Here is a 13113-nt window from a genome sequence, read left to right on the forward strand (position 1 = left end):
AAAATGCTGTTGGTATTTTGATAGGGATTGAATTAAATGTGTAGATTTCTTTGAGTAGAATAGACTTTTTAGCAATATTTCATCTTCCAATGCATGAGCATGGAATGTTTTTCCATATCTTTGTGTCATCTTCAATTTGTCTCATAAATATTTTATAGTTTCAGAGTAGAGATCTTCTACCTCTTTGGTTGTGTTTATTCCTAGGTATCTTATGGTTTTTGGTGTGGTTGTGATTAGGATATATTCACTGATTTCTCTTTCTGCTGTTTCATTATTGGCATATAGAAATGCAACAGATTTCTGTATGTTCATTTTGTATCCTGCCACTTTACTGAATTCATATATCAGTTATAGCAATTTTTTGGTGGAGTCTTTTGGGTTTTCTACATAGAGTATCATGTCATCTGCAAATAGGGAAAGTTTGACTTCTTCCTTGTGGATTTGGATGCCTTCTATTTGTTTTTGTTGTCTGATTGCTGAGGCTAGGGTTTCCAGTACTATGCTGAACAACAGTGGTGTGAGTGTACACTTTGTCTTGTTCCTGACCATAGAGGAAAAGCTCTGTTTTTCCCCATTGAGGATGATATTAGCTATGGAGTTTTCATAGATGGCCTTTATAATACTGAGGTATGTTCCATCTATCCCTACTTTGTTGAGGATTTTTATCAAGAATGAATGCTGTATTTCGTTGATGACTTTTCTGAGTCTATTGAGAGAATCATATGGCTCTTACCCTTTCTTTTATTAATGTGGTGCATCACTTTTATTGATTTGCAAATATTGAACCACCTTGCAGCTCAGGAATAAATCTCACTTGATCAGGGTGATGATTCTTTAAATGTACTGTTGAATTTGATTTGCTGGTATTCTGTTGAGAAATTTTGTGTCCATGTTCATCAGGGATATTCTCCTTTTTAGTGGAGTCTTTGTCTGGTTTTGGAATCAGAGTAACACTGGCCTCATAGAATGAGTTTGGAAGTGTTCCTTCCAATCTATTTTTTAAAAATATTTTGAGTGTTAACTCTTCTTTAAATGTTCGGTAGAATTCCCCTGGAAGCCATCTGGCCATGGACTTTTGTTTTTTGGGAGATTTTTTTTATTACTGATTCAATTTCTTCACTGGTTTTTGGTCTGTTTACATTTTCTATTTCTTCTTGTTTCAGTTTTGGTGGTTGAATGTTTTTAAAAATTTATCCATTTCTTCCAGAGTGCCCAGCTGGTTGGAATATAATTTTCATAATATTCTCTTATAATTTTATATCTGTGGTGTTGGTCATGATTTCTCGTCTCTTATTTGTGATTTTAGTTATTTGGGCACTTTATCTTTTATGTACATTTTTTGTAGATCACTGGTCTTAGTTAAACACGTACACTTGTTTATGCAATTATTTAGCAGTATGCCCTTCCCCTCAATGGACTGTAAACTCATTGGAGTATGAACAATTTGGTGTGAGAGTGAGCAAAATGAAAATTAGCAAACCAATTTTTCCGTGGAATAGTAATAATATTTATGCAAAATCTTCTTAGCACTTTTTGTACAGACATGTACATTTAGCTAATTATCTCATTTAAAACAGGCTTGTAAATTAGAGTGATAAATTACAGTGATAAATCAAGTTCTAGTTAATTTTTTAATAGATTTTATTTATTTATTTGTCAGAGAGAGAGAAAGCACAAGCAGGGTGAATGGTAGGCAGAGGGAGAAGCAGGCTCCCCACTGAACAGGAAGCCCAATGCTGGGCTTGATCCCAGGACCCCAGGATCATGACGTGAGCTAAAGGTAGATGCTTAACCAACTAAGCCACACATCCTGGCATCCCTTCAAGTTCTAGTATAAAGCAAAATTTATTTTTGTCTTCATTTCATGCTTATCACACCTTTTCCAGAAGCAATGAAACCTGTTCAAACATGGAGTATATTTTAAGCTCTAAAGCTGAAATTTTTCCAATTACCAAGTAACAATGTTTAAGAGAAGGATGCTTTGAAAAAATTGAGGAAGCTTTTTATTTAATAATAACTATGTTCATGTTCTTTATATACATGGTTTATTGGTATATTAAGGTATAATATTTAAGTAGTGAACATATGAGCAACGCTTCTTTTCAGGGGCTGTTATCAATATTTTTAACAATCAGCATGCTATAAACAATAAGAAATCAGAGTGGACACCTGCCATCATGCCCCACCATGTCCATGAGGACCCTTGCTATGGCAGGCATGAATTCTTTCTTCTCAGACTGTGGCTTCAAGGAAGTGTGAGGAGATTTTGGGGAAGACAAAGTAACCTGCATACTGGGGTGGGGTCTTGAGAGGGATGATTTTCAAACTGACTGTATCTGTTCACACTGGCTACTTGTTGCCCTTCAACCTGGTTTATGAACTTCAGAGATGAATTAAGATAAGTTGGGCATATTTCCTGCCATGAGAAAATGTTAGTTCTTCCACGTAACTCCTTGGAAGGCTGGAGGATGTAGACTCTAGCTGGGCAACCTCTGCCAGACAAAAAGTATGGACAGTATGTGAGGATACAAGAGCCCCCCTCCCCACCAAATTGGCCTACATAGAGCAGATCCTCAACAAATTATTTTTGAATGAATGAATAAAGGATGTTTCTAAGAAATGTACTCAAACTTCGGACATTATGGGGAATTTTTTTTCTTGTAAGAAACATATTTCTTTATATTAATAGAAGCATTTTTGAAGAAAGTTAGAAAAATACAAATCTACATTTCTCTAGTCATATTTAATCACATTTTTAATTATTCTATAGTTTATTTAATTCCATTTGACCTCTTGCTATGTGAATAATAACAACGCTTTCCTCATAATCAAATGCACAGAAAATAAAGGATGGAGAGGGAAGGTCATATACTCATAACACTTTGACACAAAGCACCCCTGTTTGATTGTATAGCAAAAACACAATTCCTTCCGATGGGCCACTCTTGTTCATTGTTTTGACAGTTTAAAAGGAATCACCATATATAATGTGTGTTCTACTTAAAATTAAAAAGGCCTACTTTAGGCATAGGATATATTTCTTTAGCTATACTTATCAAGCCCTCTAAGGTTTATTAATTCCACTAATCAGAGCAAGGTGTGGGAAGATAGGGAGTGAACTGTAATGGGCAAAACACATCATATTCCCTGAGATTCTGAGGGAGTGAAGAAATACTAGAAAATGTGATTTAGAAAGACATGCTACCAAGTATTTATCCTGTGTTTCTGTAATCATATGTTTACTATTTATTATACTTACTAATTTATTTGCAAAAATTTGTACTGTGAAGTGTTTTAAAATAGCAAAAGCTAACTTACGAATTTGCACACCCTATAGCAAAGTGAAATGTAATCAAAAGTAGGTAAAAGAAAAAAAATAAATTTAGGAAAAGAAGATGAAGCTTGAATAGTTTAATATACAAGTTGCATAATGTGAGGTGATCTGTACTGAAAAAACACAAGTCACAAAGTAAGTAAAGAACTACCTAACAGCTCACCAGACAAGGAAAAAAACAAGTTTAAAGTTTAAAAATTCCCATAATTTTCCTAGAAAATAGTAACTAGTTTGATATTTAGATCAAAGGAAATATTTTATTTTTATTTTAAGATTTTAAACTGAAACTTTGTATACTTTTTACTGGCTATGAACATTTTCCTGGATGAATAAATAACTGAACGAATACAAACTGCTTATAATGAAAGCTACTTCATTCATTTCTAATTAAATATTTTAAATATATGTTAAATGAACATGTAAATCATCTTTTAACTTTAAGTACATTTCTTTTGTGATGTTACTTTGATTATTCAACTGAAATGAATAAAATTATTCACTTCATCAAATTATAAAAGTTCTAAGTCTTCTATCAGCTTAAATTTATATTATGAAATAGGTTTGCTTCATATTTGAAGTTCTATGATAATCTATGGCATATTAATTTCTAACAAGGATAATAAGACCTAATGCTTATTTTTTTTTAAAGATTTTATTTTATTTAGTTGACAGAGACAGCCAGTGAGAGAGGGAACACAAGCAGGGGGAGTGGGAGAGGAAGGAGCAGGCGCCCAGTGGAGGAGCCTGACGTGGGGCTTGATCCCATAACGCCGGGATCACGCCCTGAGCCGAAGGCAGACGCTTAACAACTGCGCCACCCAGGCGCCCCGCTGATGCTTATTTTTAATCCAATTTTCCCTTAGTCATGGGCATCAGTAAATTAGAAAGATTTCTATTCTCCTAGTGTGCTATTGTCAGAGGCACAAGACATACAAATATATTGAGATAGAGTCATGAGTCCTTACTCACTTCCTAGATATGGTGACTTCAGAGAAGACTGCTGAATTACTAAATAGTTTACTATTATGTGACTGAAATAATCAGACTTCTACATAATACAAGTCATGTCTTAGTATACTTTCACTCACCTGTTTGATTTGACTTTTCCTCATCAAATATATTCCCCGAGTTGTTTGTTGAGTTGCTTTTTCTCATTTCCTGAAAGTGGTTTTGTTTCAATTACACTGCTCCCTTAATACCATAATATTACAATCACCTTCATTAACTCAATCTGTTAGTCAGGTTGCTTGTGCATATGAAGTTATGCTACTAAAAGCCCATCTCATAGCTGTGAGTTACAACTGCATCCATGAACCACTGAGCAAGATGCATTACCTACTTGTTTCACAGAATGTAAGTTCTTTAGCTTTATCCAGGATGAAGAAAATACAAGACAAGAAAAACTTTGTCCCTGTAGCATTTTGTCCTTTTTTTTCTTCTTCTTTGTTTTTTGTTTTGTTTTTTTACACATTTACCATTCAGACTAATAAACATATATACTGTATACTTAGTATCATCTCTTAAACTTAGAGTTAAGTTTCTCAAGAAATGACCTTCTCTATGTTATTTATTCATTCATTCAAGAAGATTTATTGAATGCACACCATCTGTAGAAACTATGTTAGGTACTTTGATAACTGTGAATAGGCTGTAAATTGAAAAGAAAAGTGCCTTCAAAGTACTTTCAAAGAGTGAATAAATGAGAAAATTTAAGAAATGGTATAATTTTATATCATTACATTCTTGATAAGTCTAATACTGGATATACTTTTACATTTCTTACCAACTGTTCCTTATTTTTTAAAAAATTCAGTGTTTTTAACTGTACAAATGAAGGGTATTCATATTCTATCAATAATCTCAACAGAGTAAGGACAGACTACTACAGCTGAAGTGACCATCAAATTTATTGTCTAAATCAATACAATTTGAGGGGAGCCTGGGTGGCCCAGTCAGTTAAGCAGCTGCTTTCAGCTCCTATCGTGATCTCAGGGTATTGGGATGCAGCCTCACAATGGGCTTCCTGCCGCTCATGCTTTCTCTCTCTCTCTCTCAAATAAATAAATAAAATCTTTAAAAATAAACAAACAAACAAACAAATAAAACCAGTACAATTTGAGAGTAAAAAGAACATTATTAATAATTACGCCAAACAGCAGTCTGAAATTAGGTTACTCAAGGCAAATCTGTACTTGTAGTTCTGGTAGGTAGAGTTTTTCTGAGCTAGAAAAGGAATTTTTATTGAGTTTTCTGATTCTAACCAACTCACAAAACATTTTGCCAACCAACCAGATATATTAAAACAAAACAACCGTGAAGACAAAATTAGGTAGCATTTTGAAGTAATCCTCATCGGAAAGACGGAACAAAGGCATGTCAGAGCACTTAAAAGGGATGCAGTCTCCATCTTTTCCTGGAGTGCTCTATGTAGTACGGCCCTCTTCCTGTGTTTGCTGCAAGATTAAATGGAAAGCTTGGAGCTCCATGAGTCGTTGACTTCTTTCAATCATCAAATATTCAGAGCTGTCTCATGTGTTTTTCATAGATCATTTAAAAATCTGTGGCTCCTAGAATTTTTATAAAATGTTCAAATTATTTTCTGTGCATACCATTTGATTAATAATCAAATGTGTGAGTTAGAAAATATTTGAGCACTAAAACTGTCCAGTAATGTAATTTTTAAAGAAAATATGAAATAGAATAGACACATCTGTGAAGGAGACGATTTTAATAACCATTAAAACCATTTTAATAAAGCACACTATTTCTATTTGTGAAAATAACATACACCAGCTCTGACTTCTGAATGAGAACAAGGGAAATTAAAAGCAAATTTGAATTTACATGAATGACAATATTATTAGGATTAAAGCTTATTGATAGACAGCTCAGTCTATATATGCTATGTGTATAAATATGTATATATACTTCTGAGATATTTACTGGTAACTTAGTATCTCTTCCAAATATTAAGATGAGCTTCGACACCACTAATTTTAACTACACTACATATTCTTCTTCCAGTCGTGCATGTCATAGGTTAGATATGAAATACAACTGAATTCTGAAAACTCAGGGTAAGAGTATGGAGATGTTTAATACTGATTAACATGAAAACAATGCTGGCAGATATTCTCAACATACATTGATATTGTGCGTTTATGCCTTAGCGTTAGAATTATAAAATTTATGTTTAGCAGCATATCATTTTCTACTTTCTCTGCATAACTTATGAGTTGTACAGCATTATGATTCTCCTATAATATCATATTATTTGTCATTTTGTTTTGACAGAAGAAACAAAAAGGATGAGATAATTCCTTACACAGGCCATCATGAGGAAAGCAATGCATCCTTCAAATTAAATATTTGTCTAGTATTTAGTCTGTTAATAGTGGGTTTATAGTTGGTATTTATAACTGTATGCATCTTTCTTCCAAGGACAGTTTTATTTTATTCTTTGATCACAAGAGGAAAACAAATAAAAAAAATAACAAAGTGTAAAGCAATGGTACATATGAACTTAATACTCTTACTGATATTATGCATTTCTTCTGAAAGAGTTTTCATCTGACGTAGTAAAGATAAAATTGCTAAGTTGCAAAAAAGTGAATAATTCTTAATTTATCAGACAAATATTTCTGAATATTAATCCTGAAAGAAGATTTCCTTTCCTCATGCAAAACAACCCTCATAGTTGTTTAGAAACATGAATCCTTTGTTCATTACTTTTTCATTCCTAGTTTTCTCATCTGTAAAGTGGGGATAGCAATATCTCCTGACCCTAGAGATTGATTTGGGAGTGCATAGGTCATAACTAGAGGATCTTTAGATCTTTTGATGAAAAAACTAGAAGACCAATGTTTTTTGTTTCTGTTTGCTTCTGGGCTTTTGTCACTCGAAAATAAGAGAATTGGAAGTGATGTGGGGAAGAAAGGCAGAAGAAAAATTATTAAATTTCCTTACTACCTACAGCCCATTGACAAGTCCTTGAAATAGGCAGAGTGTCATTCCTCTAGGGACTCAATTGCCTCCATGTTAATACTTTGCTAAGGGCAGAAGGCAGTCTTAGCCTGACCCCCTCCCCCCCACCAAGATCCCGTAAGCCCAATTTAACATATAAAAATTCCTTTGGAAACTTCCTTTATCTCTAACCCCCCCCCCCATACGTGTTGGCAATCATCCCCAAGCATATGGCCCACCGATATACATCTGAAGGGTCTCATGCCTAAGGTTTTATTAGACGGTAATAAATGACCTTTTCCCAATAATAGCTAGCCCCCTCAAGGTCCTGGAAACCTTGTTTCCAAAATTCCTTAGAGTCTTAACAGTATTCCTAAACCTCTCCCAACTTGAGGGTATATAATGGGCCATTCCTCATGACCCTGGTGCAGCTCCTTCTGCCCACGGGTCCTGTCCTCGTGCTTTAATAAATCACCTTTTTGCACCAAAGACATCTCAAGAATTCTTTCTCGGTCATCGGCTCCGGACTCCACCTCACCTCACTGATATCCTACGACCTCATCAGAAGTGTCCAAATAATGCGTGTATTTGAAACCATGGGGAGAAGTGCATAGAGCTCCAGGACAAAAAAGGATTAAATACGTTTTTTTTGTCTTCCTGCTTGCAGTGTGGAACCTCCTACCTATTCGTTCCTTCCAGATAGGTTTCCAGAAACTATGTCCATTTGTAAAGGGCCAGTGTTCCTATGATCCCACCTTTGCTGTCCTAATTACTGTTCTGTTCTGTCCTTTTGAACTTAACCCCACTCCCTTTCCTGAGAATTTTCCTCTTCAGCACAATCCCTCATGTAGCTGGCATTGTTATGTAGATTTTTATTTTTTTTCTGAGAGATCATACTGTCACATGATTTTCATACTATGTCCTCTAATCCGTTTGCTATAAAATCATGTGTATCAGGGACCTTACTAAATATCAAATTTCCCCCATTACCATTTTCACTAAATTTCTTAAATCTTTGTTTTTCGTCACTTACAATGAAAAAACATTGACTGGCTTCTAATTACATGACAATCTATGACAGAATTAAAAAAAAAAGTCTATGTCTGTAAGCACATGCACCTTCCTTCCACCAGTATTTGCTGTTTAGTATTAAAGTCTGCTAAAAGCATGGCCAAGCATCCTCTTGAGGGTGACAGAAGGGACAGGAAAGTGATTGAAAGGTTAGATGATGCTTAAAATTTGAGCTTCTTTCATATTATAATGGTGGCCCTAAAAGAAAGAATGGTCACTACCGGAGTTCCCCGTTTATTTTGAGTGCCTTTCCCACAGAGTTGTAAGTGTTTTGGGTAATAGCAGACCCCTTCGCAGTCCCAAGCCTACTCATCTGCAGCCTTGAACAAAGAACACCGAGTGCAAATAACGCAGACAAAAATGACAGGAAAGTGAGAGTTTCAGATTACCGTGGGGCCCTGCTCTGTTCAGTGGGGTGAAATTCCCATAACTAGAGGCACTTCTTTGAATTGAGGTGGAATAATTATCTCCAGAAAATTACTATTAAAATATACAAATGGTTCAGCCCTCATTAACACACTGTCACAGTTTACTTTATCAAATTAAAGAATTCGTGGTCTTAGGGTTCTGCAAATAAAAGGGAAAAATGTGAGTTTTGCTTCATGAAATTGCAAATATCTCATACACAGAACTGGGTGGAAAGGGAAGGCTTGCAAAGGATCCCTCAGTGGAGCTTGACCTCCTGAGGGTTGTGATTGAAGTATAAGGGACCATGATGCCTGAGGTCTGAGGTAGGCAGATCGCAGTGAGTCTAAAACCAATTCCGACTTTTTTTTTCTGCTACTTTTTCACCTGGGGTTGTTTCTGATATGGTCATGCTTATAATGTGTCAGGACATGTAAAATGTCTCCTTCTGTATTTTAAAGGGGTTGAGGAAGGAGTTTGCAGACTTTACTATGCTGCAAAATTACTATATTAATTTTAAAATCTTCTGATAGCAAAGATGGCTAAACATTGGAATAAGCTTTAAGAAAACACAATAAAATATTTTTTCCCAAAAGTTTTATTTTATTAAAAAACCAGGAAATACAACTCTATTTATAAGTCTTCCTGAAGGCAAGGGATAAAAATAAGGACCTTTCAATATACTTTCTCTATTTAAAATAATGATTTCTTAAGATTATATAAACTTGAAGATACACATATGTATTAAATCTTGTTTATATATATATACATATATACGTATATATATATACATATATATATATATCAATGTAAAATAAACTAAGAAGATATACTTAAGAGACTTCTTTGCAATCACCTAAATCTGAAGTTAAAGTTGAAGAATAGGGGCGCCTGGGTGGCGCAGCGGTTAAGCGTCTGCCTTCGGCTCAGGGCGTGATCCTGGCATTATGGGATCGAGCCCCACATCAGGCTCCTCTGCTATGAGCCTGCTTCTTCCTCTTCCACTCCCCCTGCTTGTGTTCCCTCTCTCGCTGGCTGTCTCTCTCTCTGTCGAATAAATAAATAAAATCTTTAAAAAAAAAAAAAAGTTGAAGAATAGACCTGGTACTTCTTTGGCCCTGTAGAATCATAACCATTATAAAAATACATCTCAGCTGAAATTTTCTTTCAACATGTAATACACTAATATACCCAGACTATTTGAAGGTATTTAAGGGGGTGTAGTATCACAAGGGATGAATTTATGTTTTTCATTTTAACATACCTGAGCTGGAGAATATCTGATAATTAGAGCAATTACAGAACTTTGCTCTTGTGGTCATTCTTCACAGGCGACAGTGGAAGAAACATTACAGTATATTACATTTATCTAATTACTTTGTGTGTCAATTATACAACATTATTAAAAATATAATTATTATACTTAGGTTTTTTAAAATATATCTATTTATTTCCTGCATTTTTTTTTTCTTGCTCATAGAATTAATAGTTTGCTCTATGGTTCAAGTCATATTTTTATTTTCACTTCCTTTTGATCTTGAATTATTTACGGTATTGTTAAATGAAAACTGAAAATATGTGTCGATGTTGTCATCACAACTTTTTAATTATGTGAGATTCCATCTGAATTAATTTATGTTGTGATACAAATATTAATTATTGCATTAGGGCAGGAGAGTGTACATTTTGAAGAAATGGATATGCTTTCTATTTTTCTCAAATTCCTAAGTTTTAAAGCTTTACTTGATTTTACTTTTCCCCTGTGTGTCAATAGTCATGTGAAAATAGGCCAAATTCTAGATTCAAGTATAATATACATTATTTGGGGCTTTTGGATCATAGTCCCGTTATCAAATGTTTCAACTGCAATAGAAAGGATTTAAGTCACAATCCAAGTCTACATGAAATTAAAATAACTAAGTGGCTGCTAATATTTGGTCCCAACCTCTCCAATTATGCATTTTGATAAAATACTAATTAATGCTTTAAGAGTTGAACTAACCTTTTCAAATAAAAACAAATAACTTAACATCACACCTACACTGAATCAAAACCATTATTTGGAGGGAATGACAATAAGAGACTCTATAAATTATTCAAAAATGTCATACTGATCACAGTAACTTAGTAAATGACAAAATTATCAAGTTTCAGAGATACAGATGTCTTTCCTCTTTTCTAGGTCAGTTAAACAGATATTACCCTGTCAGCAAGAAAACAAATGCTATTTTTTTTTTCTTGTAAAGCACACAATGGACAAAAAGTCTGGCTAAAGGCCAACATAATAATTGGATATCTCCTATTTTATTATCTGTGCTAAATTATCTCCTTCCTGTGACAAAGCATACTAATGCAATGAGGATTTTAGGAGTGATTCTATGAACAACTTTGAAAATGTTAACACTTAAAGACCAGATTCCAGAGTAACAGGCAATTCAACATGTACTTGTTGAAAATAGCTACAGAGAAGCTGTCTTTGTTCATTCTGTCCACTGTAACAAAAATACCATAGACTCAGAAACAAGTTCTGGAGTCTAGAAAGCCCAAGATCAAGGTGCCAGCAGATTAGATGTCTGGCGGAATGGAAGCCAACTGCCTGATTCATGGATGGCCATCCTCTGCTGGGTCCCCATGAGGCAGAAGGGAAAAGGAGATCTCTTTGGGGTATCTTTTATGAGGGTACTAATCCCACTCATGAAGGTCATGACCTCATGACTTAATGCTTCCCAAAGTTTCCCCCTCCTAATATCATCACATTGTGGGTGAGGTTTCAACATACAAATTTGGTGGGGAACACATTCTACCTATAGCAGGAGCTGACAACCTGGCAGTGTTAATTTTTACCACTTATGCTCTTTGTTACCACATCTTACTTTATTTCCTATTATCACATCAGAACTGTGTATTCCCTTTTACATATTTGACATTGCTTTTTATCAATGTTTAAGTTGATTTGCAAATTATTTAACCAGCACATTACTCCATTTCCAGTACTAATATTCAGCTATCTGAACTAAGAAATGGTAAATGAGTCTAAGTCAGTTCTTTTCACCTATGACAATTTAACTAAACTATAAAATACAATGAACTTCACTTCATAACTGCAGAGAAGTTACCCTAGTATTCTGAAAATTAGTGCAGTTGTAAGATGTCAGAGCTTTGATCTCTATTCACCAGAGGGATCAGGTTCATGTGTCTTGTCAATAAATTTAATTAAAGAGTTTGATATGTTGTGATTAACTGATGTGCACTCCTAAGACTAGATGAAGTATAGTGCTAAAATTATTTAATAAGCAGAGATGATGAAGGAAAGGTAAGAAATTAAATAACATTTTGTTTTAAGCCTTTTTTCAACATCACAGGTTTGATCTTTAAATAAGGAAAGCGGGGGACAGGTTGGAAGGTCATTTAATTAAGAGGTCTCAGGAACGCTCAAAGACATTTCTTAATTTAAATATTGAACAACTTGACAAATCACAGGCTCTATCTGAAATTATTTTATAGTGTTTCTTATGGATGACAATGAAAGAATATCAGGACACATCAATTAATTCCTGCCACAGAGCATTGAAGAATGCTGCACAATTTATAAAAGAAGTGGGAGACAATGAGTATGTACACGCATAGGTAAAAAAACTTCCATAACTATGTAATAAAAATGCTCAAAGGCCAGAGTTTTATTGAGTTATAAGCTATGGGAGGAAAATCACAGATGTAACCTGGTAATTAACACAGAGCAGCTCTACTGGCCTATTTTTTTTTTTCCATGTTCCCATATTTGTAAAAGGGTTTACAAGAAGGTGGTAACTGCTCTTCACCCAATGCTAGATGTTGTGTTTGGACATATTTTAAATAGCTTTGCTATTTCGTATTTAAAACTATTTTGCTTTTCTGGCTAACATATAATAAAAGCTATCATTTCTAAAGGTAACTAATTCACTACCATGAAATGTAATTATGAGAATGACAAATTCACACTGTCATGATTCTGCTAAATCCAACTCTCATTTAAAATAAAGTATGTAAAATAATAAATTATGCATGAAGAATCAACAAGTTATCAAACCCAAATTTGAAAATGTTATGTCCAATTTTCTAGATAGGGTGTCTCTCTTCTATGTGTGGTATAGGTGTCAGTGACAAGGTCAAAAGTAGGATACACATTAAATCATGATGTCAAAAAATGAGAATCATTGAAACCTTAATGATTTTTTTTTTTTTTTTGCCCATTAACACTACTCTTGTCTATTCAAACTTAGACTATAAATATTCTGATCACACTATAGGAAAAGGACTCTGGCAAAATGATACTCCTAAGAGTTTTCAGAATCCTCTAGCTG

Source organism: Ursus arctos, unplaced genomic scaffold (genome assembly GCF_023065955.2).
Source record: "Ursus arctos isolate Adak ecotype North America unplaced genomic scaffold, UrsArc2.0 scaffold_11, whole genome shotgun sequence".
Lineage (NCBI taxonomy): Eukaryota > Metazoa > Chordata > Mammalia > Carnivora > Ursidae > Ursus > Ursus arctos.